The following is a 27141-nucleotide window of genomic DNA, read 5'->3' as shown; positions in this document are numbered from 1 at the left end:
CGGCAGAACTTCGGATTGGGATGCTCATGAGGACTTGCTGTATTATCTGGATACAATCCTTAAAACACGCCTGTAAGATCAGTAAATATTATTATCCCCCTACTGAGAGGAAGCAGATTGGCTAAGGTTATTATTAATTATTAACAGTATTTATATACCGCTTTTCAACAAAAAGTTCACAAAGCGGTTTACAGAAAAAAAAAATCAAATAACTAATGGCTCCCTGTCCCGGTTCCCTAATGAGTTTGTGGCAGAGACAAAATCTGAAAGGAGAAAGTTCTGATTTACAGTTCAGTTGTTTAGCTGCTGTGCTACTACCAGTCTTGCTAGTACCTGTCCTAATTGGCAGAGACTCTCCATGAGATCCTTTTATTTGGAAATTAAGAAGTTGAAACTTTGACCATTCCACACATAAAGCATGTACTCTACCCACTGAGCCATGGCCTCTCCTTCTCATATCCACAAAAGACTTTTGAACAAGGATACTATGCCTAAACTTCCCCCACAGAGTACATATCCCAAAGAAATTAGCCTGGCATTTATTTAATAATTATATCTCCCATAATTTCTCATTTCCTTCATACAAAAAGGGCTAATGATTCACACCCCTCATCCATCAAGCTAAGAGTCTGAGACTGAAAATGGTCATCTTTAGAATGTTTTGGAGGGCGAGTATGACAGGGAGTATGACCATCAAGGATTATGATCCAGCTCTTCAAGTGACCATTTCCAGTTTTCAACAGCATCTTGTCTTGGGATGCCTGTTGCAAAACTGTATATTTTTTGGTGATCTTAATTTTGGTGATTTCAGCAATGGTGAGTTGCAGCATAGTGCATCGTTGTTGTTGCGCAGGAACACAGGCTAAGAAATGAAGATGTTATAAACAACGTATTTAAATGGCAACAGTCAAATCCAGACCTTCTGCAAAAGGGTTTCACAACATGTTTCTTGATTACATGCATATCTTAGAGTTTTGCATAACGATTCAACAGTGAATAAAAATATTCCGGACTTTATAGATTTGTGGTTAGTCTGAATGTTTTCATTCTCTTGTTGGCCAATTATATCAAAAAAGTGAAGCATGCATCTTTCACAAGATAAGATGTCCTCGTTTAATATAGGAGAAACATTATATTTTGATGTATTATACTACATTCACAAGCTAAGGAAAAAATAAATAATTTCACTGTGGTTAGATTAATGTTGTCAACACAGTAGGAAGCAACAACGACCAGGCTTTTCCTTTTTCTTTTTTCCCCCCACAAGTGATTAATTAAAAGGAAAAAAGAGTTAATCAAGATAAACTTCTGCACCTGGTGAACATACAACTGAAAGTTCATCATGTCTAAATATGTTTCTCATACATTTACTGCAAATTAGTTTTTGAAAGTGAATTTCAAGGTCTAGCGACTCCGAGGTTCACTAACTCAGTTTTCATTAAGTTTTCACAAATGATCTACTGTAGCATTATTCTTTTATAGTGCTGCAGATTTAGGGCCCACTATGAAAAGCAATTATGCTGTCAGAAAAGTGTGTTTTGACTTATTAAAAAAATTGAAAGGTTTCAGAAAATTATTTATTTTGGTTCTCATTGGATGTACATGTTGACAGTATTATGGAAAAAAACATTTTCCTGGTGCTTTTCTTTCCTGTCTGATTTGAATCATACTACTTTGGTAGGAACTTGAGAAAACACCTTTTGGCAAACATTAACAAAAACTTTAAACTGAGATCACAATCCTAAACAACTTTCCAGCACCAAGGTAAGGGCAATGTGGCTCCAAGATAAGGGCATTTCCTTACCTTGAGGAGGTCTCCTTGACTGCCACCCAATTGCAGGATGCAGCACATGCCCCATTGGCACAGCTGTGTCAGTGCAGGAAAGCTGGTTAGTATTTGGTCCTGAGACAAACACAGAGAGCTCTACAGAGGTAGTGTGCAATACAGAGTGAGTGAGCCATTGGTGCCATAACAGTTCTGAGTGGAGTATTGTATCCACATGGGCAGTATTATTTCCAGAGAACTTAAGTTCTGAATTTAAAGGCCTCAAATTCAATCATTGGTTAGTGCATGGAAATACCACTTTTGGAAACTCTGGATAGTTATCCTAGATCAGTGGTTCTCAAACTGGTGGGTCATGACCCACCAAATTTGTGTAAAGTTTCTCCTGTCCCTTTTTGAGGGGAGGGGGAGGCAGCATCGCTAAGGGGGGGCAAGGAGGGTGCTTTTACTTACTTTGGGTATCTGCAAGCAGCAGGAAGTGCAGGGAGCCCTGCGCAGCCCTCCGCAGGGCTCCCCAAGTGTTAGAATGCTGAGAAACAGCATATGCAAACCCCCTCCTGCAAATCAGAAGTGACTTGTGCATGCTGTTTCTCAACATTCTAACACTTAGAAAGCCCTGTGGAGGGCTGTGCAGGGCTCCCTGTACCTCCAGCTCCTGCCCACAGTAAGTAAAAGCAGCCCCCATCCTCCTTAGCAACAGGATCCTGGGGATCGTGTCACTGCCCTCAGCCTTCCCCTGCAAAGACTTACTTAGGGAGTAACACTCCCTAAAAGTTTGAGAACCACTGTCCTAGACAATACTGATCTAATACAGATCTTAGTGGATCAATAATAAGGCAACTTCATATGCACATAAGTATCATTTTTCCTAAATGATTTTTAGTGTGTTCATTTGTCTGAGGAAGGCACAGACATCTTTCTTAGGGATCTGCAGGACGGCCTTAAGGCGCTTCTCCCCCTGGTTGGGAGCGGGGGGGGGTCAAGCGCTAGGCTGACCCCTCCTTGTGGCAGGTGGTGCGGGCTAGCAGGCGTGAATGAGACTTTGGGCATGCAACTTCAGGCGGTGTAGGCAGGGCGGAACCCAATTTCAGTCCTCAGGGGCTCGGCGGCACGAGGACATAGACGGGACCCTGACTGGGACCGTGGGGCACACCTCAGGCTCAGCTGCTCAAGGTGGCACAGCCCACGGTCCGGCTGCCTTCCCCTTAAGGGACAGACATGGATGAGATGCGCCGCCCAACAACAGGGCGCAACTTGGAGTCGGGTGCATGCCCACTTGGGGGGCAGAGGTGTTCTGGTACCACCCAGAGGTCCTGCCTTCGCACCACAGGGGGCTTTTGCTGCCTCAGATGCTGCAGGTCTCAGCCTCCTCTTCTGCTGTAACTGCTAAATAAAGTGGCCCTTTCTCCCATATCAGTTGTTTCGAGAGTTCATTGGACAGTATGGAAACAAAGACTTGGCTCTATACTTTCCAGGAAGTCACTGCTCTAAACTGCTGCATATACATTCACACAGTGCCTAGAATAATTTCTATTCCACTATTGGATAATTATTTAATACTGAGAGTGTACTAAGTGCTGTACAGTAGTGGCTGCATTTTCACTTGCAGCTCCAGGCGCTTCAAATTGTTTACTCAAAATACTGTTATTGTATGCTCTTCAAATACTAAGTGTGCAAATACAGTTTATAACAGAAGGAAACTTACCTAGATTCATTTCTTTTCAACCAACACATGCAGCCCTCCTAATTGCTTTAATTCCTAATTGAAAGGGTTAAACTTTTTTCAAGGTTAGTGAGTGATTTGTTGGCAATGAATTGAGGTAGAGTGAGGGCTGCTGAACTTCAACAGCTGACACTGTCTTCTGCAGGTGCAAAATGACAGATGGTTACATGTCATTACTGCTACTGAATTGCTACTGAACTTTCTAACATTTGCCAGGTTATGCAGAATACCATACACACAATATGCTATCGTGTTTGAAGAGTTTTGGATTCCCCTTGCTAAAATTACCATAAGTGTAATATGACCAGTAAAATGCTGGTGAAAGGAGAAGAGCTGGCTTTGAAATATTCTGCTATGTGGAAAAAAGACTTCCAAATGATTTTCTCTGTCAGGAGTGGCAATAGACTAGGTTATAGCTTTCTATAAAAAAAGGGGAGTGGAGGACTGTGCAAAGGCCAAATTTAGATGCAAAAAATAAACTTCAAACCTTCTCAACATGGCGGTTGCATCATGTTATATAACTGAGGGCGCAATCCTAACCCCTCATGTCAGTGCTTTCCAGCACTGACTTAAGGGTAATGTAGCTCTGAGGTAAGCTGCATTCCCTTACTTTGTTTAAGGAACAAACATTCCCTTACTTTGAGGAGGCCTCCCTGAGTGCCACCCAACTGCAGGATGCAGCACACATCCCATTGGCACTGCAATGCCAAAGCTAGAAAGCACTGACATAAGGGGTTAGGATTGTGCCCTGAGTGAGATAGCAGCTAAAGAGGGCAACAGAGTATGTCAGTGATGATGACTGTGGCTTTGAATCTCAGTTACTCTCACACTTAATAGCTCCTTTCTACAGAACATGAGTCTCTATGTAGTTCATTGGGGTAAAATGTTAGAAGTATATCCCGCTATTTATTACATGCTCTATTAACATTTTTGTCTTATATATTCAGTTCGGTTGGGCCGAATGCTTTGGAATACACAGTTATATGCATATTACCCATTCAGTGGGTGGGTACTGTAGACGACAACCAGAAGGAGGAGGCACTGCTGAGCAGCTGCAGGTCACTCTTCAGCTCATGTAGTACAGCAAATGAGATGCAGGCTTTTTAAAGCCAGATCTCCCCAGTGCAGCTGAACATCCACACACTCTCTCACAGCTGCAGTGTAGAATTAGCTAGTCACCTAGGAAGAGAAAAAGGATTTTCTCCTTCAATCTGCACTGGCATTTCAGGAAGGCTTTTAGTTCACCTGCTCTGCACTGTAGTACCTTGGAAATATTGCCCACCATGGCAGTTACTTGTGTAAATAGGTTTCACTATTAAATCACAACTTGCAGGACCAGCACAGGTAAGGAAGGAATAGGAAGCGGATATGTTCACAAATGCCTTGAATCATCAACTCAGAGGAGATTAGGGAGCAGGTCCTCACACCAGCCTCTAGAGTCAGGGACAGGAATATGCCTAAGGAACACCTGGTCCACTTATCAGGTTAGAAGACCTGATGATTCAGACAGGTCTCCTTCCAAACATTAAGAAAGCATGTGGCATTGTGAGGATGGGATGGGAGCAACAACAGCTTACAGCTAGGATGGGGCTTGTTGCTTAGATGTTTAGGAGCGAGGCAATGGAATGTACTGTGTGGCTGGATGTTAGGTTCGGAGTTGGTTGGTTCCATTGCAGATCTTGTTAATAAAATTTTATTTATTTATTTTTCACATTTTTATATGTGAAAAATATATCTTCTTTTACTCCATCTTCCTCCAAAGAGCTTCTTCCTCCAAATATCATCTTCCTCCAAAGAGTTCAGGGCGGTGTACACAGCTTCTCCCCTCCTTTTGTCCTCACAACAACTGACCCTTGTTTGTTCACAGCTTGAGATTGAGTTCCTTATTCACTGGATGTGGTGGCACTTCATTTTAACACATATGTCACTCTGAGTGTTGTGTTCAAAATATAATAAATAACAACTGGGGAGAAGCACATCACTGTTCAGAGAGTCAGCAGAAAAAGATCTCCTACAACATGCAGAAATTCCCGTTTCAAACAAGTGAAGGATCAACTCTGGGATGTACTGACACCTAGATGTCAAAAATGTTGGGTGACACAAAATACGCATATTGTATGAAATTCAGAAATTGTATCAAATTCAGAAAATACTAAAAATAGGAAAACTTGAGGGAAGTGCTGAATTTGGATACCAAACCTAATTTCTATTCCCACACACTGTTCATACAAGACTAGGTTCCAAAGTCCCAGCTTTTCACTCATTTCTCTCTTTCCCAACTCAAAGAATTAAAGCAGTGGTTCTTTCTCACACATTTAGCACCAGGACCAACTTTTCAGAATGATAACCTGTCAGGACCCAGCAGAAGTGATGTCATGACTGGAAGTGATATCATCCAGCAGGAAAATTTTTAACAATCCTAGGCTGCAATCCTACCCACACTTACCCAGGAGTAAGTCCCATTTACTACCATTGTTAAAAGAACATATATAGTAGCTTGTTAACAGTACAGGTCTGTAACATTTCCCCCAAAGCAGTCACATACCATGGAAGCATCAAGTCTAATACATTAAAAATAAAGCAGTGGTTTTCAAACTGAGGCGTCTTGACGCCCCAGCCTGAAGGCCCTGGCCTCTTCCCCCTTAAGGGGCTGGGGCATGGGGGAGGCAGGGAGGAAGCAGTGACGTGATCCCCAGGATTGCACCGCTCAGGAGGGCTGCAAGGACTGGGATGCACTCACCAGTCCCTGCTGCAGCCTATCGGGGGTGTGGGGAGCCCTGCACAAGTGCCTGCAAGGCTCCCCAGCTCATTACAAGTGAAAGTGGAGCGATCGCGCTCCACTTCCGCAAAACAGTCTTCCCCCTGCCCCCACAAGGACTTACAGCAGTGCAAACTCTCCTACAGAGTTTGAAAACCGCTGATATAAAATATTGAATGGGAACCCACCTGAAATTGGCTCGCAACCCACCTAGTGGGTTCCACCCCACAGTTTGAAAAACACTGTAATAGAGGAACTTGATATCTACAGTAAAGAAAAACCTTTCTCCTTGGCTTACCTTTATGATATATGTTTCATCTTTTAATATTGAAAGTACACAGAGCATAACTGGTAATTTAAAACTTTTTTTCCTACTGTAGCCAAATTGATAACAATCAGAAGCATTTTAAAACTACTATCTATTAATGCTACATACTTGATAAATTGCCTACTATGCAAGAAAACCAAACAAAGTTAAAATACCTTCATTCTCTGATATTCAAGTTATCAGTGGTGGCTGATTTTTGTAATTCACTTCACTTCTCCTAGCTTGTGATTTATTGGAATTAAAATAGAACACAGACCAAGGACAAAGAAATAGCATGGAAATTATTCAGTTTTGCTTTATAAGGTAGCCATTAAAATCTTGCCATCCAGAGGCTCAGCTCTGGCCTTAATGCAGGTACACGATCTTTGAAAAATGAGGAAAAACAAGTGCACAAATGATAAGCAATTTTTCTCAAAAGACTTTAGAGAAGAGGTTATAGAGGCTATTTTTCTCAAAAGGCTATAGAAGAAACTAGGGCTGCAATCCCTTATGCACTTTCCTGGGAGTAAGCCCCAATGAACACAACAGAGTTTCTCAGTAGACATCCTTAGGATTGTGCTCCATATGACCCATCCTTATTTAGCAGAATGTCAGAAATATAGTTGTCTTCTATACAAACAGGCAAGTGCCAACTACAGTCCCTGTAAGTTAATCAGACTACTGTAAAACCCATTAATTCTCTTTCTTAAAGTGATGCAAGGCCCCAAGGAATCTCTCTCTCTCTATATATATATCCCTGGTAATACTATGTGACTGCAATCTGACGTCAGAAAACACACTTCTGAAGGGGGATATATATATATTTAGACAGTTTTGCAGATTTGCTGACTAAGAAGTAATGTTCTTGTGCTGGTTTTTCATTTTATCTAAACTTGAGTACATTTATTTATTTATTTATTTGCTTATTAGATTTATATTCTGCCTTTCTCCCCAAAGGGCACCCAAGGCGGCTAACAATCAGGATTAAAATACAAAACAAAACAGAAAACAAATAAACATTTAAAATAAAACAACAATTAAAAACAATTAAAACGAGATAAAAATACATATCAGTTAGCAGATAAAAACACACAGTAAAAGACTATGGGCGCAATCCTAACTTGGATTTGGGCCGGCCCAAGTCCCTTAAAGCCATAAAGCACGTTTGTGCCTCCGTGGGAGGAAGTTGTGTCAGCGCATCTCGATGCACCAATGCGTAGAGGCTGGCAGAAGCCTCCGCGGCGGCTTCCTTGCAGCCGCTTGTGGTGGCGCGCCCGCGCCAACCCAAGCAGCAAAGGTAGGTATGGGGAGGCATGGAGGAGGCAGGAGGGAGGCATTTCTGGGTGGGGGGAGGGTGGGTGATGGGTAGCCCCGGGGCAGGTGCACGGGGAGCCAGGATGGAACTGGGACCCGCAATTATGCCAGATCCCAACCCCCCGTCCCTGCGGATGGAGCAGATTCAAGTCACTCCGCTCTCCTCGGACTTGCGCCACCTCCAGAGGTGGCGCAGGTCCGAGAAGACCCATTGGGGCAAGAAGCCCTTACCCAGGGGTAAGGGGAAGAGCTTCCCCTTGTCCCTGGCTGAGCCGCTGCAGCCAACGAACCTGGATTGGATGCAGCGCAAGCCTCCTGGCTTGCTTGTTCCAGCGCAGGTTTGGATTGCGCCCTTAATTTATAAAAGCAGCCCTTTTATAAATTTATGTAAAATAATTACATATTCTTCCCCATTTACCCTGGCACTACAGGTTGAGTCTCGTTATTCACAAGCGTTCCATTCCCAGAACTCAGATGGATGGCAAAAATCATATTAAAGCAAATCCATTTTTTTTAAATGTCAATTTGCTCAGTGATTTAAAAACAGCCTTGCTGACCTTTTGTAAAGTAAACAGAGGTAACCAGTCTCTCTCCAGGCACTTAGAAAGGCTTCACTTGGAGGCAGCAACTCCTCCCTTTCCCAGGAGCCCAGCTCAGGGAAAGAATGGAGGAGGTGAAAATGACTTGCATTGTTTCACATGCTCAGGGGGAAGGGAGGGGTCGCTTGCCTGGGAGTGAGGCTGTTCTAAGTGCCTGGACAGAGAATATATAATATAATAATAATATACAGTATTTATATACCGCCTTTCTTGGTCTTTATTCAAGACTTTATTCAAGGCGGTTTACATAGGCAGGCTTATTAAATCCACGCAGGGATTTTTACAAATTGAAAGAAGGTTCTCTCTTTCAAGAACCACCACATTCGAGCTGTTACACTCCGATCTGGTTTAACATTCTGGCCTCCATCCTCCGAGCAGATGGAACAGCTCAGCTGCAGCTTGCCAGCTGCTTCAAGGTCGCACGGTGCCGGTGGCCTCGAACTGGCGACCTTGTGGATGTTAATCTTCAGGCAAATGGAGGCTCTACCCTCTAGACCAGACCTCCTGCCCAGAATGATTGATGGATTATCTACTGGCTGCCCTCTCCCCCATTATTGAGGCTATTTTCCTTTGTCTTTTTTCCTTTAATTTAAAGGGCTCTTCTCATTGTGTTGAGATAAAACTGCAGGTGAAAAATCCTTAGATAATTAGGTTATACCTGTACTGTCCCTTCTTTTCCGCCATCATCTCCATTTTGTCCATTGCTAGATTGTGAGCACGGTCCTATGCTTGTGCTCAGAAAAAGTCCCATTGTCTTCAATGGGGCTCACTCTCACGAAAATGTGCACAGGCTTGCTGGGCAGGGACCTGACAGCTCTTCTTTTGTAGAGCCATGCATATTTATAGTGCTGTATAAATAACAGTTTCATTTACACTCTGTTTTCAAAGCCGTAAGGGAGGACCTATTTTGCTTGCATGTGAGATAGGGGAAGATTCAAATGAACAATAAATTGTGCCTCAGGCTAACGATCAAGATACCAAATGGTATTGATTGCCATATGGCTCAATCAACTGGGTATTGCCCAGATTCTAGACCTGTCATCTGGTGCCTAATTCTCAGATTTTATTTTAAAAAGAAAAGAAGAAAGTTTGTAAGCCCTGTAGAACTGTCGATCTGAGACACACTGAGTAGGGAGTGATCTGACCAGTTATTTAGTGAGGAACAAGCCCGTTCCTGCCTTCCATTGTTCTATCTAGTCAATGAAAGACAGCACAGATATGAGAAACGTGATACACTGCTCTCTTTCTATAGTAATCTGACTATTATGAGGTTAAATGTAAAACATTTTACAAAAATGGAATGAAGCCCAACCTTAGACTTTTCTTTATAAGAACATAAGAACAGCCCCACTGGATCAGGCCATAGGCCCATCTAGTCCAGCTTCCTGTATCTCACAGCGGCCCACCAAATGCCCCAGGGAGCACACCAGATAACAAGAGACCTGCATCCTGGTGCCCTCCCTTGCATCTGGCATTCTGACATAACCCATTTCTAAAATCAGGAGGTTGCGCATACACATCATGGCTTGTACCCCGTAATGGATTTTTCCTGCAGAAACTTGTCCAATCCCCTTTTAAAGGCATCCAGGCCAGTCGCCATCACCACATCCTGTTCCTTTATAGTTCAACCCAGTATTCCAGAACTAAACAATTCAATTGACCACACATGAAATGAGAAGAAGTTTTATATGAGGTATGCCTATAGAAAAGCTTATTTCTTACAATACAACTATGATGAATTCTCTCTCTCTCTCTCTCTCTCTCTCTCTCTCTCTCACACACACACACACACACACACACACACACAAATCAGAGTTCAGGTTGCTGTCAGAGGTGAAGTAGCAATGTTTATGTCAGTGTTTCATTTCAATGTGTATTTTATTTTTAATAGACGATGCTACCATGGTATGTGACCGCATTTGGGGAAATATTACAGATCTGTACTTTTAATAGGTTACAATGTATATATATTTTAACAATGATAGTCAATGGGGCTTACTCCCAGGGAAAGTGTAGATAGGATTTCAGTCTTTGGGATGTTTGGGCAATTTTTTAAAAACAGATCAGTAACTGCCTCTGCTTTAAAAAATAAAAATAAAAAACCCCACACACAAAACATTATTTTAATGGAAGAAAAAATCATGCCCTCTTGTGAATTTCTAATGCAATCCAGTTTTAAAGATGCCTGAGATACAAGTGTCAATACCAAAGTCCATATACCCTCTCCTATTGAACCCCACATCATGTAGTATCCCCAAGATTCTAACTCCTAGTCTCACCATAATAGGACAGTGTTGTTTTATTTCAGAAATGGTATGGAACAAGGCTGAAGCTAGTAGCATACTTCAGGCAACCGAGTGAGCTCATGACAGAAGTGAGATTTGAGCTGGGGGATTACCACAGATACACGAGTATCAGTCAATGTCACAGATAATTGGAGGTCACAGGGCAGGAGGTCTGGTCTAGAGGGTTGAGCCTCCATTTGCCTGAAGATAACATCCGAAGGTCACCAGTTTGAGGCCACCAGCACTGTGAATGGCGAGACTTTAAAGCAGCTGACAAGCCCAGCCGAGTAATTCCACCTGCTCTTGGAGAGATGAAGGAGCTGCTTGTCAGCCTGTGTGGGAGGAATCTGGAGGCCAGAAAGTGATAACAGACAATAAAAGATCCATCTGAAATGTTGTGGTTCTTGAAAGACAGAACCTTCTTCAATTGTAAAAATCCCTATGGGGATTTAGAACAGCCTGCCTATGTAAACCACCTTGAATTAAAGTCTGAGGAGAAATCTGACGACCAAGAAAGGCGGTATATAAATGCCTGTATTATTATTATTATTATTATTATTATTATTATTATTATTATTATTATTATTATAAGTTGAGGACAGGTTTTGAACCAAAAAATCATGGAGTTTTCTATGACTCGCGGATAAGTCTGAGGGTTAAATGTAGGGGAGTGTCTGACTATAGTTTTGTTTATTAACTTTTTTAATTCTGCTCTTCACAACCTTTATGTAAACACTATCAGAGTAAGTGCACTGTAAACAACATACCTGTAGAACCATTAATCAAATCCTTCTTTAAGGTACCTGGTGTGTTAAGCTAGAGAGTCTACATATAACATAACAAATAACTGGGAGTGTGCACAGTGGAGAGACAAGCAACAAGGAATGAGCATGAGCAAGTGCAGCTACACATAGCTGCAACCCTATTTACTCAGAAGTAGCAATGGTGCTTTCCATGGGTGTTATTCTTAAGTAATGGTGCATTGAATTGTAGCCTGGGACTTTGTTTCAGTTGGAAATGAGGATTACATCCTGGTGTTTCAAAAACCACATTCAATTGGTGGACAAATGATACAGTTCATGTGTTGAGCTGTATGATTATCAAGTAATTTGCTTAATATGGAAATTTTGATGTTCAGAACAAGGGAACTAGAACACAGAAATGCTAGTAATTTGGTATCTTGTACTGGGTCCATTTTATTGTTAAGACTGAGGACAACCCTTCTTAGCTTACAGCCTAATCCTGAGCTTCCTAGCGCCTGCTGGAACAGCGATGCCAAAGTAGCTGCTACTGTATCCAGCAGGCAACAGAAAGCAGCCAGAGGTCTCCTTGGGGGAAGGGGACTTTCATCCCTTCCCCCTGGGGAAAGGTTCAAGCACTGAAATGGGGCTTCTCAAGTCTGCACCAACTATTTTTCTTCCAACCTGACACTGAGTTCAGGATCCAGTGGAGCAGAGTTCCACCAATCCCACCTCCAACAGTCCTGCTTCCTCACCCACCCTGCCCTACCTCTGCCCTTGCTTTGCCCTCTCCCCTGCCCCCCCAGTGGCCACACAGCTGCCTGGTGCTTGCACTTACCCCTGGCAGTGGTGCATTTTCTTCCTGCTGGCGCTGGGCCCAAAACCTGACTGGCGCAAACCCAGAGATGGTGCTCCTTTCTGCTGGGCAAAGTAAACATGCTTCACAGCACATTTATAGCACCCAGTGCTTGCTTAGTGCCAGATGAGTTCAGGTTGGGCCCTTACTCAGTTAAATGACATTTCAGCTGAATAAAAAGGTGCCCATGATTACGTGGACTGCAGATTTTTTTTAAAAAACTTACATTGTTTTTAATATACAAGCTTACAAACACTGCAGAAGGCAAGCTCTATCTTAAAAGCAATATTCTCTCTCGTGTGAAAAGAGAATGGCTTGAGTCATACAGTTGTATACAGGCCAGTCCTCACTACACTGAGGCATTATAAAAAAGATCAGTGAACTAATGGATTTTTGTTTTTAAAGTGCTTTCTCTATTAACTCACACAATTTAATTGGTCATAAAACTGACTCTTTGGTTTTTCTTCCTAATAAAAAGCCTTATGATATTCAAATCTTTGCATTACATTTCATTAGTGTATGATTGGCCAATAAAAGATGTCCTGTCGCTTCTACTTTGTTACTCTATACGTATATAAATCTCAAATGGTGCAATCCTATCCTGCGCTGGAACAGGCAAGCCATGCGGCTTGCGCTATATCCAGTGCAGGATAGAGGCCCAAAACTTTTCCCTTACCTCTGGGTAAGGCACCCTGGCCCCTATGGGTCTCCTCAGACCTGCGCCACCTCCTGAGGTGGCACAAGTCAGAGGAGAGTGGAGCAGCTTGAAGCTGCTTCAAACTCCCCAGGAAGGGGGTTGGAATCCAGCATAATTGCCAGGTCCCAGCTCTGCCTCCCGCTTCCTGCCTGCCCCTGGGGTCGCCCACCACCCACCCTCCCCTCGCCCTGGAACGCCTCCCTCCAGCCTCCTCCCCATAATTTCCCAGTGTCTTGTGCCTTTGACAGTGACTTGTGTCAGAAGCTACAAAGCTATGTGCCTATGATTCAGTTCTGCATTATACAAGCTACAAATTCCCCTTGCTGTGACAAGGAAAACCACATGTAATATTGGCAAAACTCAACCTGCTGTAACAACATGGGATTGCCTTGTGTCTATGGGAACCTGTATCATAGTCAACATGATAATGAAAAATGAGGAACAGCAGTTTCACCTACTCCTTACTGCATGTTCCCAGAAATCTAAAGAAAATCTTGAGCACGACTATACCTTTCCTGAGCATCTCAGTAAATTTTATTTGATAGTCTTGTCCTCAATGACTGACTAAAGGAATATAAAAGTAATTCTTTGCCAATTTTTGGACAATATCATGTCAGCCAACCAGAGAAATGGCTAATACTTCCTGTTCTTGAAGCAACTGCAAAATGAACCTATATTCCTTAAGGCCCTGATCCTGTTTTGACTAAAGAAATTGGAAAATTTTTGCTATGTCTAGGTCCAAGTTTTACTCACCATAGTCTAGAAAACAGAAACCATTATCTACAGAGAATGAGGACCAACCAATGCATTTACAATTGTTCCATAAAAGCATCTGAAGATATAAAAGAGATGATATACACTGTACAACCTCTGGGTCTGCAGTAGACACTAGAAATTTGTGTTCAATTCACCTTCCTGCCCATGGAAGAACGGCATGCATTATCTCTAGGATTAAGCTTCTTCCATGACCCTGCAAACCTACATTTACTTGTGGTGGCATGCAGAACGTGTTGGCTGCAATCTTACATACACTTACCTGAGAATAAGCTCCATTCAGCAGAGCTGGACTTTCTTCTGAATAAAACATGCATATGAGTCTCCTGCACATCTTGCATATATCAGTAGCTGTACATGTCTAGCAATCTACTGGTAGGGAACTGACACATGCATGAATCTCAAGCAGTTACCACAACTCAAACTGTCATATGAATCAGCCCTTAGTTTAATCAGTACCAGTACAATTACACTATTTTATTAGAGCAATGCCAAATGATCAATTTCTCTACCTTTAAAATATGATTTTTTTTGTTGTGCTTCCACATTTCCATTTCATAAATGTCACAGTTTTCCCCCCAAGCTTTTATGCAACAGCAGGGAACTATTATCCTATGACAATGAATGTTTAATACTACTGGCACACCATTGGCATAGCACTTAATTAAAATTGATCTTCTTCTTTTTAACCATTGATTTGCTATGCATGCCAAGCATACCCTGAAGCAAAACATTTGGGTTCAGATTGGGGAGAGCAGTTGGATATAAATCCTCCATCATTTAATTGATCACCAATCACAATTTGAACTTGGATCCTTTAGGCAAAAACAAACAGCAAGACAAATATGTGTTATACCACTGTCCCCAGTGGTGGTGTCTTTTCTGCAGTCCCTTTCGGAAACAGTTATATTGAGGAGAATACTATGCCTTATTTATAAATTGCTGACTTGCTCTTGCATGTCTCCCTATCTAAGAGCTACACAAATAGTCTAGTTACCTATTTAATAAGAATACAACATGTGCAATGTGCAATACAAAAGCAGGCTCGCCAGGGCTGTTCCTGGTTTAGGTCTGGAGCACATAAGATAACAATAGAGGAGCATAATATTTCTGAGCATGTGCAGAGCACCTTTAGCTCACTACCGAGCAATCACAAGTAGCCTCCCCCCACATCTGGGATTAGATGGCAGTGCTTCCACGTTGATTTAGTCTTTGGCATCTCCTTTCAGTGCAGCATAGTACATAGAAGAGTGGTGGTCAAACTTTTTGACGGAAGGGCCATACTGAGGTAAAGAAATTGCACAGAGGGCCACCGCGCATATTTCTTTAATAAAGTATATTGTGTCTGTTCCTTCCTGAAAAGGAGGTAACAATATGGCTAAGTATCCACATTTTTAAAAAAAGAACAGAGCTCCTGTCACTAGATTAAAGTCAGGAAAATGGCTCCTTGTGTTGGAATCTTTTGCCTGAAGCAACAGCTTCATGTAGCTTCATGATAAGTTTGACCATGGACTGGAAGTTACATGGAGCATAATATTCAAGGTGATAAAAAGAAAAAGGAAGTGGGGAACAAGAACATGACACAAATATTAAGAGGGAACAAGGCTATGAATGCAAATAATGCCTCCTGTATTATTGACAGGAGCTCTGGAGTGATCAGATACATGTCACAAGGCAGACTAAGATTGTCTTAATGCTTATTCAATCAATAGCAATACACCTGAAGGGATGAAAGAAAATCTAACAGGAATACATGATATACAGGGCAAACATGGCATAAACTTAGGATCAACATTTTCTGTTCTGATAAGCGGACTTTTTTAAGTTTCCTGGAAACTTGGATTGGAACACAGTCCTAAAGGCTAAGTAAGGAGTACTGAAAATTAACCAATTTCTCTCTTTAAGGCCAATATTCTAAACAATTTTCCAGCACTGACATAGCTGTGCCAATGGGGCATGTGCTGCATCCTGCAGTTGAGTGGCAGTCGTGGAGGCCTCCTCAAGATAGGGGAATGTTTGCTTCCTTACCTTGGAGCTGAGTTGCCCTTACCTTGATGCTGAAAAGTTTGTTAGGATTGTTGGTTGGTCTAGTCATTAAGGGTTGCTTATGACATCATATTTTTTGAACTGTATTTTGAAAGTGCATATGAGGAAGACTATTAGCCTGCCACACCACCCCTTGGCAGTCTGCTTGCTCTTAGATGTGCTCAAATAGCATCAAAATCTAGTTCCTCCCATCTCTGCTGAATTGGTTATATCAATCAATCAATAATACCTTTATTGGCATATAAACGAAAATACAACAATCAGGCAAGAGATATTTTGGTAATTTGAGATAAAAAAAACTAGCAACTGCTATAGTAATGTTAGCCTGGTTGTCACCTAACAAAACAAAAAGGGGATCAATAAATGGCCTAATAGGATGCTGTAGAAAAGGGTCCAAATACAACTTCCGAAGTGAACAGTGCGCTGGGCAATGAATCAAAATATGCTCTAGTGTGTCCGATTCAAGGTGACAGAAAGAGCATAACCTGCAGTTCCGAGGGATGCGGGAAAATCTACCAAGATGATACGAAGAAGGAAAAATATTGAAACGCGCGAGCATAAAAGCCCTTCTAAGAGAGGGGTTAGTTAGGGTAACGAAATATTTGGAAAGCTGACCTGGTAAAGGACAAAAACCAAAAGAAAGAGGGGAACAAAGTGGGTTAAGATCAGCAAAAAGAGAGGAAAATTCAGCTTCCCAGAGCCTAGTTTGAATTAACTTATAGGCACTGTTGACATCAAGGCCCACTAAAGATTCCAAAGTAAGATCTAGAGAATTCAATTTGGAATCAATTTTTAAAAACCAGCTAGACAAAAAAGGGTCTCTTAACAGATCATTAAGGAGGGAGTCAGATGGAAGGGACAAATGGAGTCGGAGCCAGAATTTGAATGTAATAGCCCAAGCTATGGTTGAAGGGAGATGAACTCCCAGTTCAAGAGTCAGCGTTGCTAGTCGGATGGAGTTTGGGACTCCAAGAATCCTCCTAAAAAAGACAGCCGCAACTCGATCCAAAGAGCTGTTGGCTGCAGTAACCCATATGGGTATGCCATACAATAGTTGGGCCACAATCTTAGCTCTAAAGATCTGGAGAGCAGCAGGCACAAATTGATTACCGGTGCTATAGTGAAACCGAGTAATCGCCTTGAAGTGATGATGCGAGGTGGCAATCGCTAAATTCCTATGACCTGCCCAGGTTAGTCGATAATGAAAGAGTAGGCCAAGATATTTAAAGGTGGAAACTTGCTCGTAAATAAAGTGGCCAACCCTCCAGGTAGACGGGGACCAGGATTTAGAAAATACTAAGATGAATTGGTTATACATTCTCTCCCTGCCCACAACACTCTGTATGAATAACAAAGAATGCTGGGTATTGTTTCCAAAGTTAAATCCACCCTATACCAGCCCATTCACTGGGTTCTCACTATGGATTCCAGAGTTTCCAAATACCTGCCTCACTTCAGCTAAGGCTACAATTCTATACATATTTTCCTGGGAGTAAGTCCCTCTAAACTCAGTGGGGCTTACTTCTGAACAGATCTGCATTGCCAGTACAGGTGGGGCCTGTTTATCCAAGGATTTTACATCAGTGGATCTGGCTTGGATATGTGGATCCATGGACCTGACATTTTTATGCCTTTTAAGGCATTCTGAGACCCAGGGAGGCTTCAGAGAGGTTAAAGAGGCTGAAGATTGCAGATTTCCTTATCCACAATTTTGGTATCCATGGGGGGTCTGAGAACATTTCCCCCAAGGATACCAAGGCCCCGCCTGTATATGTTTGCACTTTTTCTATCACACATAAGATAGTGTGATATAACTATTAACAGTTTGATTGCCTGAAGTCTAAATTTCCTGAATTTTGGTGGGAATGATTTTGCTCTGTATTAACAGACCATTTTTGTGGGGTTGAATTTCTGAACAAGTTATGTTGAGGTCAGCTGCATTATGTAGCAAGACAAAAAAGTAGATCCACTGAACCCTTTAATTTTACCACAGCGACATACATATAAATAATCCAAATGAGTAAGAAGAGAAGCTACCTGTGACTATGAAGAGCTAAAGTCTAATTAGACCCCTTCTATAAAAGCTGGATTTAAAATTTAAAATGTGTCTTGGAGGCATGGACAAAAATTGCTTGACTGAAAGAAGGAAATAATGTGTCCCAAATATGAAGAACACACCAGGAAGTTTATAGCAGCATTCTTGGAAAGGCACGAGAGGGGGGGAAAATACTATTAATGGCCTGTGGCCAATAACACTGATTCAGGAACCCTTTTGAGCTGGGGTTTGAAAGGCTTTCCTGATCTGTCATGCCTGTGTATCTTTCTTAAGCAGCCTGTGTATCATGGCATATATATTCCTATTGTGTAGTAAACTACGTGGAAATCTTTTATGAAAAGCTCATACTTCATTTCACTCTTGTGTATTTTTTAATGAGAACCTGATGCAGATGTATATTTCTAGTACCAAGATTTGAAGGGGGGGTATCCACTCTAAATTAGAAAACCATTAGGAATCTTCACATGCCAACTGGAAAAGAGTGGAGACCACTTAGGGCCAAACCACGCTTTATGAGGAATGCATATTGTGATCGAGTGTGTTTTCATTTCTTAACATTCCACTTGCAGTTTTTTCTCCTGCTTTTAATATCTGCCTTTTTTAAAAAAGTTGGGATGTTTAGGGATTACTGATTTGTTTTATAAACATGGATTTTTTAAATATGATTTGTTTATTTAAAAACTGCTTTCCCCTCTAAAAAAGAGATACCCAAGGCTGTTAGAAGCATATAAACTGCAATATTAAAATATAAAATCAAATATTTTGATTACAATATACAATACAGAAACAATAATGAAGACAAATAGCAGAACAACAATAAAAACAAAAGTCAAACTCAGGATGTTCATAATATAGCAGGCAAAAGGGAACAATAGGGTCTTCAAGTTCCATAATAAGAACACAGACAGGGAGGGGGCAGATCTCAATTCAAGAGGGAGGGAACTCCACAACTGCAGTGCCACTATGGAGAAGGCCGTGCCCTTTATCACCACCAAACTTCGACCAATGACAGCATCAACGGAAAGGCCTCTCCAAATGATCTCAAGGGGCAAGCCATCTCCTATTGGGGGGGGGGAGTTTTTCAGATACCTTGGCCTAAGCCATATATTATTGTATTGCATTTTTTTCCAGTATTCTAAAGTGGGGGGGGGGGGGGCTCTTCTGAAGAAGAATGGTGGGATATAAATGCCTGGATTAAAAAAAAACAAAACAAAACATCTCAGCATATGTTATATATTCCTTGTACACTGGTTCCCTGAGTTATGGACACCTGAGCTGGCACTTCAGTAAGCCCTTCAATGGTGCTTTCACACAGGCATGGCAGTGCTGGGTCAGCAAGAAATGGATGTTTCAATTTAAGTACAGACCCCAGAACCTAACCTGTACTTAAGTAGGGGATTTAGTGGAATGTGTAGTGTACTTTGGCCCTTGATGGTTAAGGAAAACTTCTAAGCTTCTAATGGCCCCATTATCAAACACGCCCACAAGGGGAGCACGGCCAGATGACTGAAAAATTATCAGAGGTAATGATGGCAGACAAATCAACAGAAGACTTGAATACAGAGATCCCCCAAGTGTTCAGCAAAACTGTTTTTCCAAACTGCAGCTGACCTGAGTTTGTTCCAAATCAGACAGAGTGTAATGGTGTTTTGACTGCATCTTTATACTGGAGGACCAGAACAGTCAGCAGCTTTCACAGTCAGTGCATTAATGTGTCTGCAGAACTCTGCATGAGCAGCTTCAAAGAGTTTACTGAAATGAATCAGTCACCAGCCAAATACCCATATAAGGAGAGCTCTAAGCAGACATGTTGGGGCGGGGAGAGAGAGCGAGAGAGAGCGAGCACACTCTGATAAGGTTTATCAGGTAGCGATTTCCAAGCAGGAGAAAGTCCTTGAGAAAAACTTGTCATACTAATGGCCTACTACCATGCCTCAAGGGCTAATAGCAATTTGCCTAGAAGAAGCTTATGGAAAGACCTGAAGAGAAAAATCAAAGTGCTTGAATCTGCCTAGTAAAAGGTAAGAAGACAATGAAAATATTCAAGCATAGGATAAATGGGGTGGGGGGAAAATAAACCTCCTGATTCTTAGGCTTGCTTCAGAGCCCTGCCCTGCTCATCACTGCCTGAAAACAAAAGCAAGCCTCCCACTAACCGCTTTCCAGGTTGATTGCATCTCTGACTAGGAGTAAGAACTAGGAGGCTGTTCTTACTGCTGCCAGCTTGGGCTCTGCAGGTACATCAGCTAGTGCCATGGAATTGCCACTCTGCCTCCATTATTTTGGAGAAAGGCCAAAATTCAGCACTGGCAGGGCACTCTAGAGGAAAAGCTGTCTTGGCAAGCAGGAACAAAAACAGCATTCCTGGTGAGATGTCACTAGCATGATGCACTAGAGGATCTAGAAAGTCTTCAGCTTTCCTTCCCACTCCCTCACCCCCATGGGTATGCTTGAAGACTGGATAATAATCTTTTCCTATCTTTTTTTTAACTGGCATTCTTCTAGCTTTTCCATAATGTGAGTCACAGACACATGATATTTTCCTTGTTTCCTCTTGACTGAGGCTCAGGATGCATTCCCCACAAGATCCCATCAATCATTTACAGGGAGTCAGGTATTAAACCACATAAACTGTATGACAGCACAGATCTGGAAGGCATTATTTATGTTTCCAGTATTTTGATTTGCATAGCTAATAAGGGAATTTCACGGAGGCTCGTTCACCAATACTACATTTTAAGCAAACCACATAAGCCGACCAACTCTATATAATGAGATATGAATGGCCTACAAGTGAAGAACAGGTGAGTGGCAGAGCAGACAGCACATCACTTCCTACCTACTAAGCTGTGCAGAATGCGTTTGTTCCCTCTTTGGAATGCAACCCCAAGGAGGTTTTGAGGCTATCTAATGTCATTTTGAATGGTGCTGCAGTAAGAATAGGAAGAACCAATCACAACTGCCAGATGTCTATTAAAAGTGTTTTTAAAAGTGTGATAGCTGTGATGGGTTACTGCAGCATTCATATCTTTGCTTGTTCTTGTGTTATAAGAATGTAGGTGTGGATTGCATTATTATTATTGTTATTTAAATTTATATCCTGCACAATCCCAGGGGCTCAGAGTGGCTTAAAATATTTTTTCTACATGCTACAGGACCTGATGCCAAAAGGATCACAATCTTAAAAAAAAAATGGTCTGTGGGATTCAAAGTGACAGAATGAACCCAAAGTGACAGTGTAAACATAAAAGGAAACAAGAAAGAACAAGAGTTCAGAATTTAATGGAGGCTGTGCTCAGGGGCAGGCAAGTATCATAGCCTAATGTACTGTCATGTGATTTTTGCATTGTGTATTGTGTTATTCAAAAAAATTAAACTACTAGATAAAGTGTTTTTAGGCAAATTGATGTAAATATCTGCCACACTGTATTTGCAGATTCCATTTCATTCATACGTTGGGTGCTAGCTGAATTCTATAGTCTCCATGCCCCCTAGAATTAATCCATGTAAAGGCTGCCATCACCAATCAATATTTAAAATGCACACAAACACAAGAAGCAAAAAAGGCTTTAAGGTTTGTTTTTTTAAAAGACTTCTAGATTACTGATGGAAATAACAATGTGATTGCACAAAATTCAAAGTGTATGCCTTCTAATTAATCAAGGACTTGTGCATGCCTTATAAAACAGAATTCTCAGATGTTTTCATCACTTTTTTATCCACAATCATCAAAGCAGATAAAAATAGGAATGAAGAAAATCCTATACACTGTATACTGACATGAGCTATCAGTCTTGAAGTGTGGACATTTCAAACACATTTCAAATACATTCAATATTGGATACTGCTTGGCCAGAACAAATGAAGCTAGTGCAAAATTTTATCAAGTTAAAAAATTTCAGGATCACAATCAATTGTGAAACAATGAGGAGATAGATTCGATTTCACAAGAAGACTGTAAGTTTCATTGAAGGGGTGCTTACTTATGGGACAAACACAGAGCGTAAGAGGTTGGATGAGCATCAATCCACTTTCATTTGGGAGTGTCCTTAGAGATTGTCTATAATTTACTCTCCCAAGGGAAATTTCACTCAAGTGCAGCCATTTTTCATTTCATTTGGTTGATGGACTAAAAGACTCTCGGGAAAAAAAAAGATCTCTTAGATATTTATTTATATACCAAAGCGTATTATTTTACTGATGGAGGATCACATTTTGATAGTAGTACCATCTTCATGTACATGTTCTCGTGCAAACACCAGCTTTCCCTAACAAATGCAGTGTGATCAATGGCAAGGGTCAATAATCCTATTTCAGAAGCAGTCTTGTTGCCAAATGAAGTGAAACAATGTAAAGCCCGGAACAAAAGAATATGACAAATCCACATTCACTGTCACCCTCCAGATAAAGAAAACAATGTATTTCTACATGAGAAAATCCAAGGAAAGGAGGTGTCAAAAAGGAAGGTGGGATTTCTCACAGTCTAGGGTCCTAGGGCTGCACAGTCCACAGCCCCTTGGGTCCTTTCTGTATGAAAAGAAACTGTTATGAAGACAAACACATCCAGCAGAGGCACTTAGAAGGTCATATAAAGCCTTGCTAATTTTACTGAAAGCATATCATTGACGGGGAAGATAGTGATTGGGTTTTATATATTTTTGCATCCACTTACATCTTGGTTTGGAATTCAGGAGTCAGCATTCAAGTTAAATTGACTTTGGTTCCATAGGTAATCAAATCTGTAATGTCTGTTCACCTGATGAAATGCTACAACTGATCCAAGCAGACCCAGTGACTCCAGATTCTAGATCCTAGTCCCTTACCGAGCTGCTGTTTTCTAAGAATAGGGATGTTGTGGGGCTTTATCTGGAGGAAGCCTAACATGCAGACATCTGCCACCATTTTGAGACTGGGATTGGCACACTACTTCTGCCATTACCCAGTCCTCTCTTCCAGTCCCCTCACGTTCCTCAAGGTAAAAAAGGGGGGGAGTCTTTGGGAAAGAGGGCTCACTTCAACACAGCAGATGCCCTGCAGATCTTCCCCTCAGATGTGCATGATGTCTAAAAGCATCCTTTCCTCCCAGGGCATCATGACAACTATACATCACAACAAGAAGCTTCATGGCACTCTAGCTGGAAATGCTACTCCCATGGCAAGACCCCATAAGGCTTTGGTTCTTTTTAGTACGAAGACCAACTACTACTACTACAAATCTGAACCACTTTTCAACAACGAGTTCACAAAGTGATTTACACAGCAAAATAAATAAACAAATGTTTCCCTGTCCTGAAGGATTAGTTTTTCCTGTTATTTTGCTTTGCACCTACCTGCAAGGTCCTGGATGTAAACTGGTCAGGAGCAGAACCTATGGAAAGGCTTGGAAACTAATGGAAACCATGGCAAGAGCTTCTGGAGGTTAAAGCTCAGCTCCCCCTTTATACCACAAAGACAAGATCATGTCTTCCTTGTACTACAGGACTCCAGTTCTCCAAAATATTTACGTTTTCTATTTTGCAGCACATGCAACTCCATACTAAGCCATCTCCATAACTTTCCACACTGAAGAATGGGAACTAATCTGATACAAAATTCACCCAGACTCGAGTTTAAGCAACATGCTTAGGTTGCAATCCTAAGCATGCCTATCTGGGAGGGCAAGCCTGATACAAACTGACACTTGAGCCAGTGTAGGCCCCCTGTGCCAGCTCCCAAGTGTCACAAATGTGCCATAAGACACATTTGCACAGACTCATTACTTGGCTGGGCCAGCAAGGAGGTCCATACAGTCTTGCCAGGGCCAAATCCAGCCCCTGCGCTGGCTAGAGAAAATAAGTTTGCACTGGGTGGTACAGGGGATGAGATAGAATGGTGGGAAGGTGGGATGGGTGATGGCGGTGCATGCCTTATCCTAATTCCCGGCCTGGGCAGCCTTACATAGGCTGCTCTGACTTTTGTCAGCTAAATAGCAGGTGCAGATCCGAGTAGCCCCAAAGGGCAGGCTGAAGTGTTACTGTACATGGGCTAAGGAAAAATAACCCCTTAGCCCTGAGGTATTCAATCTGTGTGTCCTGCCTCCCTAGTGAGGCATGGCTAGTGTGGGGGGAGAGGTGGCCGGCAGCTGCTCTGCTGCTGAGCTCTGCTCTGCTCAGCTGCACTGGCTGCCTCCTGACTTGCTGCTTTTCCAAGGCTGAGAACAAAGTGGGTGGGGCAGTGTGAGGTGAGGTGGGTGGGGCAGTGTGAGGTGAGGTGGGGGGAGGTGGGAGAGAAGGCTGGTTGGGCAGGCAGAGGTGCCACATCTCATCATGGAGCTCTCTCCATGTGCAACCTCACCCCAAGGACTACATTTCCCAGTGTGCCCCTCGCCCTGGGCATCCTGGGATTGGTCAAGGCTGGAGGAGAGAAGAGTGCGGAGGTGCTGCATCTCATCATCTCACAGGGGCACGCCTGGCAGGCTTCAAACTGGGAGGGAAGAGTAAGTACCCTGTACAGGCAGTGTAGCGCTTTCCTCTGCTCCTAGTGGGAGATGTCCAAATGACCCAGTCTGCATCCCTCCGTTTTGCCTGGGGGAACATGGGTGGCATCTGCATGCTGGGTGTATGTGTGTGAGCAGCCCCTGTCTACTTTGGGTTGAGTTGTAATCTCGCTATATGTGGCTGCACTCCTTTCCACACTTTCCTGGGAGTAAGCCCCATTGACTCAAATGGGACTTACTTCTGAGTAGACCTACCTAGGCTTGGGGTCTGTGTCAGCTTAACCCAGGATCTTCACTGTTCTCTTCCCCCCTTCAAAAAAGAAAAAAAGTCACTCTTGATGGTTTTGTCTCCAAAAATTGATTAAAAATAAAAATCCCCATTCCTTTTTAGCCATTCCCCTTTTTCCTCCTGCCTCCTTTTGAATGGGGGGAGGGGGTGTACTCTGTTGGCTGCTATTGTAAGACAAAAGGCACAGTCCTAGCTAGGTCTACTCAGAAGTAGAAGTACTCAGAAGTCCTAGCTAGGTCTATCCATTGTGTTCAATGGGACTCCCAGGAAAGTGGGATTAGGATTCCAGCCAAACAGTCTCTGGGTCTCAGTTTGCAATTAGCAGATACACACAAAACAAAGACTTCCCCTCCCCCAGGAGATTCATCACTTCCCCCCTCCCTTTCCAAAACTCTGCCAGGTTTGCTGCTAATAAACTCAGGGCACAATCCTAACCAGGTCTACTCAGAAGTAAGTCCTATTTTGTTCAATGGGGTTTACTCTCAGGTAAGTGTGGTTAGGATTGCAGCCTCAGAGTGCAGAAAAGTTTGAGAACCACTGCCTTAGTCCAAGGTGACACCCAGCAGCTTCCTAACCTGCACTGGATACAGCACAGGCCACTGCAGTCTGGCTGTACTGGTGCAGGTTAGGATTGTACCCCAAGCCTCATTATTTAGCATACTCTAGCAAATAACTTGTAAGTTTTGTCCTAGTAAGTATTTTATTTCTGTCGTAAGCACAAATTGTGTAAATGCCTTCAGTTTGCAGCATACATTTAGCATATGTCCACCCCAATAAACAAAGAGCAGAACTAGTCATAAAGACACAGAGTTTATAGTGCTAACTGTACATTTCTAAGTCAATTGTGTTAATAACAGCTGAAGAATTAATGAGGGTTGAGAAGAACTGAACCCTGTTGGAGAAACTGAACCCCAAGTTAATAACTGTTCTGGCTATGACTGTATGGGGTAATGAAAGATGACAGTAGCATTTTAAAAGTTACCCTCTGTTACAGACATACTGAATAGATATTGCCTCTTTCTAAAGATAACGATGATAATGACCTAGAACAAAAGGTAAGGTATGGAGGAGAAAAATGAGGAGACAATGTTTCTCTTCTAGCATATACAATTTCTTCCTTTGATAGCAGAATAAAACAGCAAGACAAGTGCTTAACATTAGGTGGGCATGATATTGTCAGCGGAGACTGTACAATAAATATTCTGGTGGTTAGAATGGAAGTTCATGGTATGAATGGCGGTTGGAAGGATGATGGATGCTGCTGCAGACCTTCAGGGCACTTCACAAATAGATCACAAAGTGTTTTTATAGATAAAGAAGATCTGCAGGAAACATGGAAGTTGGGGGACTGCCATTACACAGTTATTGATTATAATAACTGCAAATTACAAAAAACTAGGGAACATTTGTCTAAACTAAAAGCAGGTTTCAGTTTTTTCACAACTGAAGAGACTCCTTTGTCAATAACAATTTTAGGTGTAATCTATGCAAAGATGCCATTTCTGATGCATTGTAAAGGACTGAATCAAAGATGCATCAGAGATTTCAAGATAGCAGCAGTTCAGCTGAAATGATTTTAGACCAGTGTGTCCGAAACTGTGGGTTGGGACCCAGCAGTGGTCGTGACCTGATTGTTTGGGGGTGGGGGTCATGGAACTGAAACTGATAAGCTGATAGCTAACAAGGAAAATGTATTGAGCCCTATGGAAAGTGAAAACTGAGCAACATGTATGTGTTTACTCATGAGTAGATAAATGTGCCCCAGTCTACTGTGAAGGGCAGACTACAAGGAATGCAATACCACCATAATGGTCCCAATCCTACGAACACTATGTGAGTGGGTGGGGAATGGGAGGTGGGGCCAGGATCAGGCACTTATGCCGGATCCATCCCTGTTTCCAGGGAGCTCTGGGCTGCTCGATTTGCACTACCGATTTAGGTGGTGCAGATTTGAGTAGACCCATTGGGACTGCTGCGGTTCTACCTGGGGTAAGGGGACTTATTTTCCCTTGCCTTGGGCTGAACCTCAGCCAGCCTCAAACTTGTGCTGGATACAGCGCAGGCCCGCTGGCCTGCCTGTTCCAGCGCAAGTTAAGATTGTGCAATTAATCTCTTTTCAATCATGTAATTTGTTTGGTACTCTGTGAAAGACTTCCAGAGAACTACTATAATAATAATAATTATATTATTATTATACTATTATTATACTATAATATTATTATTATTATTATTATTATTATTATTATTATTATTATTATTATTATTATTACCCTGCCTTTCTCCCCGAAGGGACTCAAGGCAGCTTAGAACAGGTTAAAACAGATTAAAAACATAATTTAAAACAGATAAAAGCATATTAACACATATCATAAAAAACGCAGTCAGACAAAAAGCAGTCAGGTAAAAAGAGCATAGAGCAGCAAATCATAAAAGATTCAG

At 42.1% G+C, this 27141-nt stretch overlaps 1 protein-coding gene and 1 long non-coding RNA gene across 2 annotated transcripts in view; one reads left to right on the top strand and one right to left on the bottom strand.

The window, feature by feature from the left end:
- The window catches only part of BEND5 (BEN domain containing 5), a 1022542-nt gene that overhangs the window by 594573 nt on the left and 400828 nt on the right, over window positions 1–27141 (bottom strand). The gene's annotated exons all lie outside the window — the stretch shown is intronic.
- LOC136649299 (uncharacterized) lies at window positions 19767–23232 on the top strand. The gene is made up of 3 exons (XR_010794380.1): window positions 19767–19959; window positions 21094–21243; window positions 23025–23232. It is a non-coding gene; the product is annotated as an uncharacterized lncRNA (long non-coding RNA).

The sequence above is a fragment of the Tiliqua scincoides genome, chromosome 4 (genome assembly GCF_035046505.1).
Source record: "Tiliqua scincoides isolate rTilSci1 chromosome 4, rTilSci1.hap2, whole genome shotgun sequence".
Lineage (NCBI taxonomy): Eukaryota > Metazoa > Chordata > Lepidosauria > Squamata > Scincidae > Tiliqua > Tiliqua scincoides.
The sequence above is the reverse complement of the archived record's forward strand: the minus strand, read 5'-3'. Positions and strand labels throughout refer to the sequence as shown.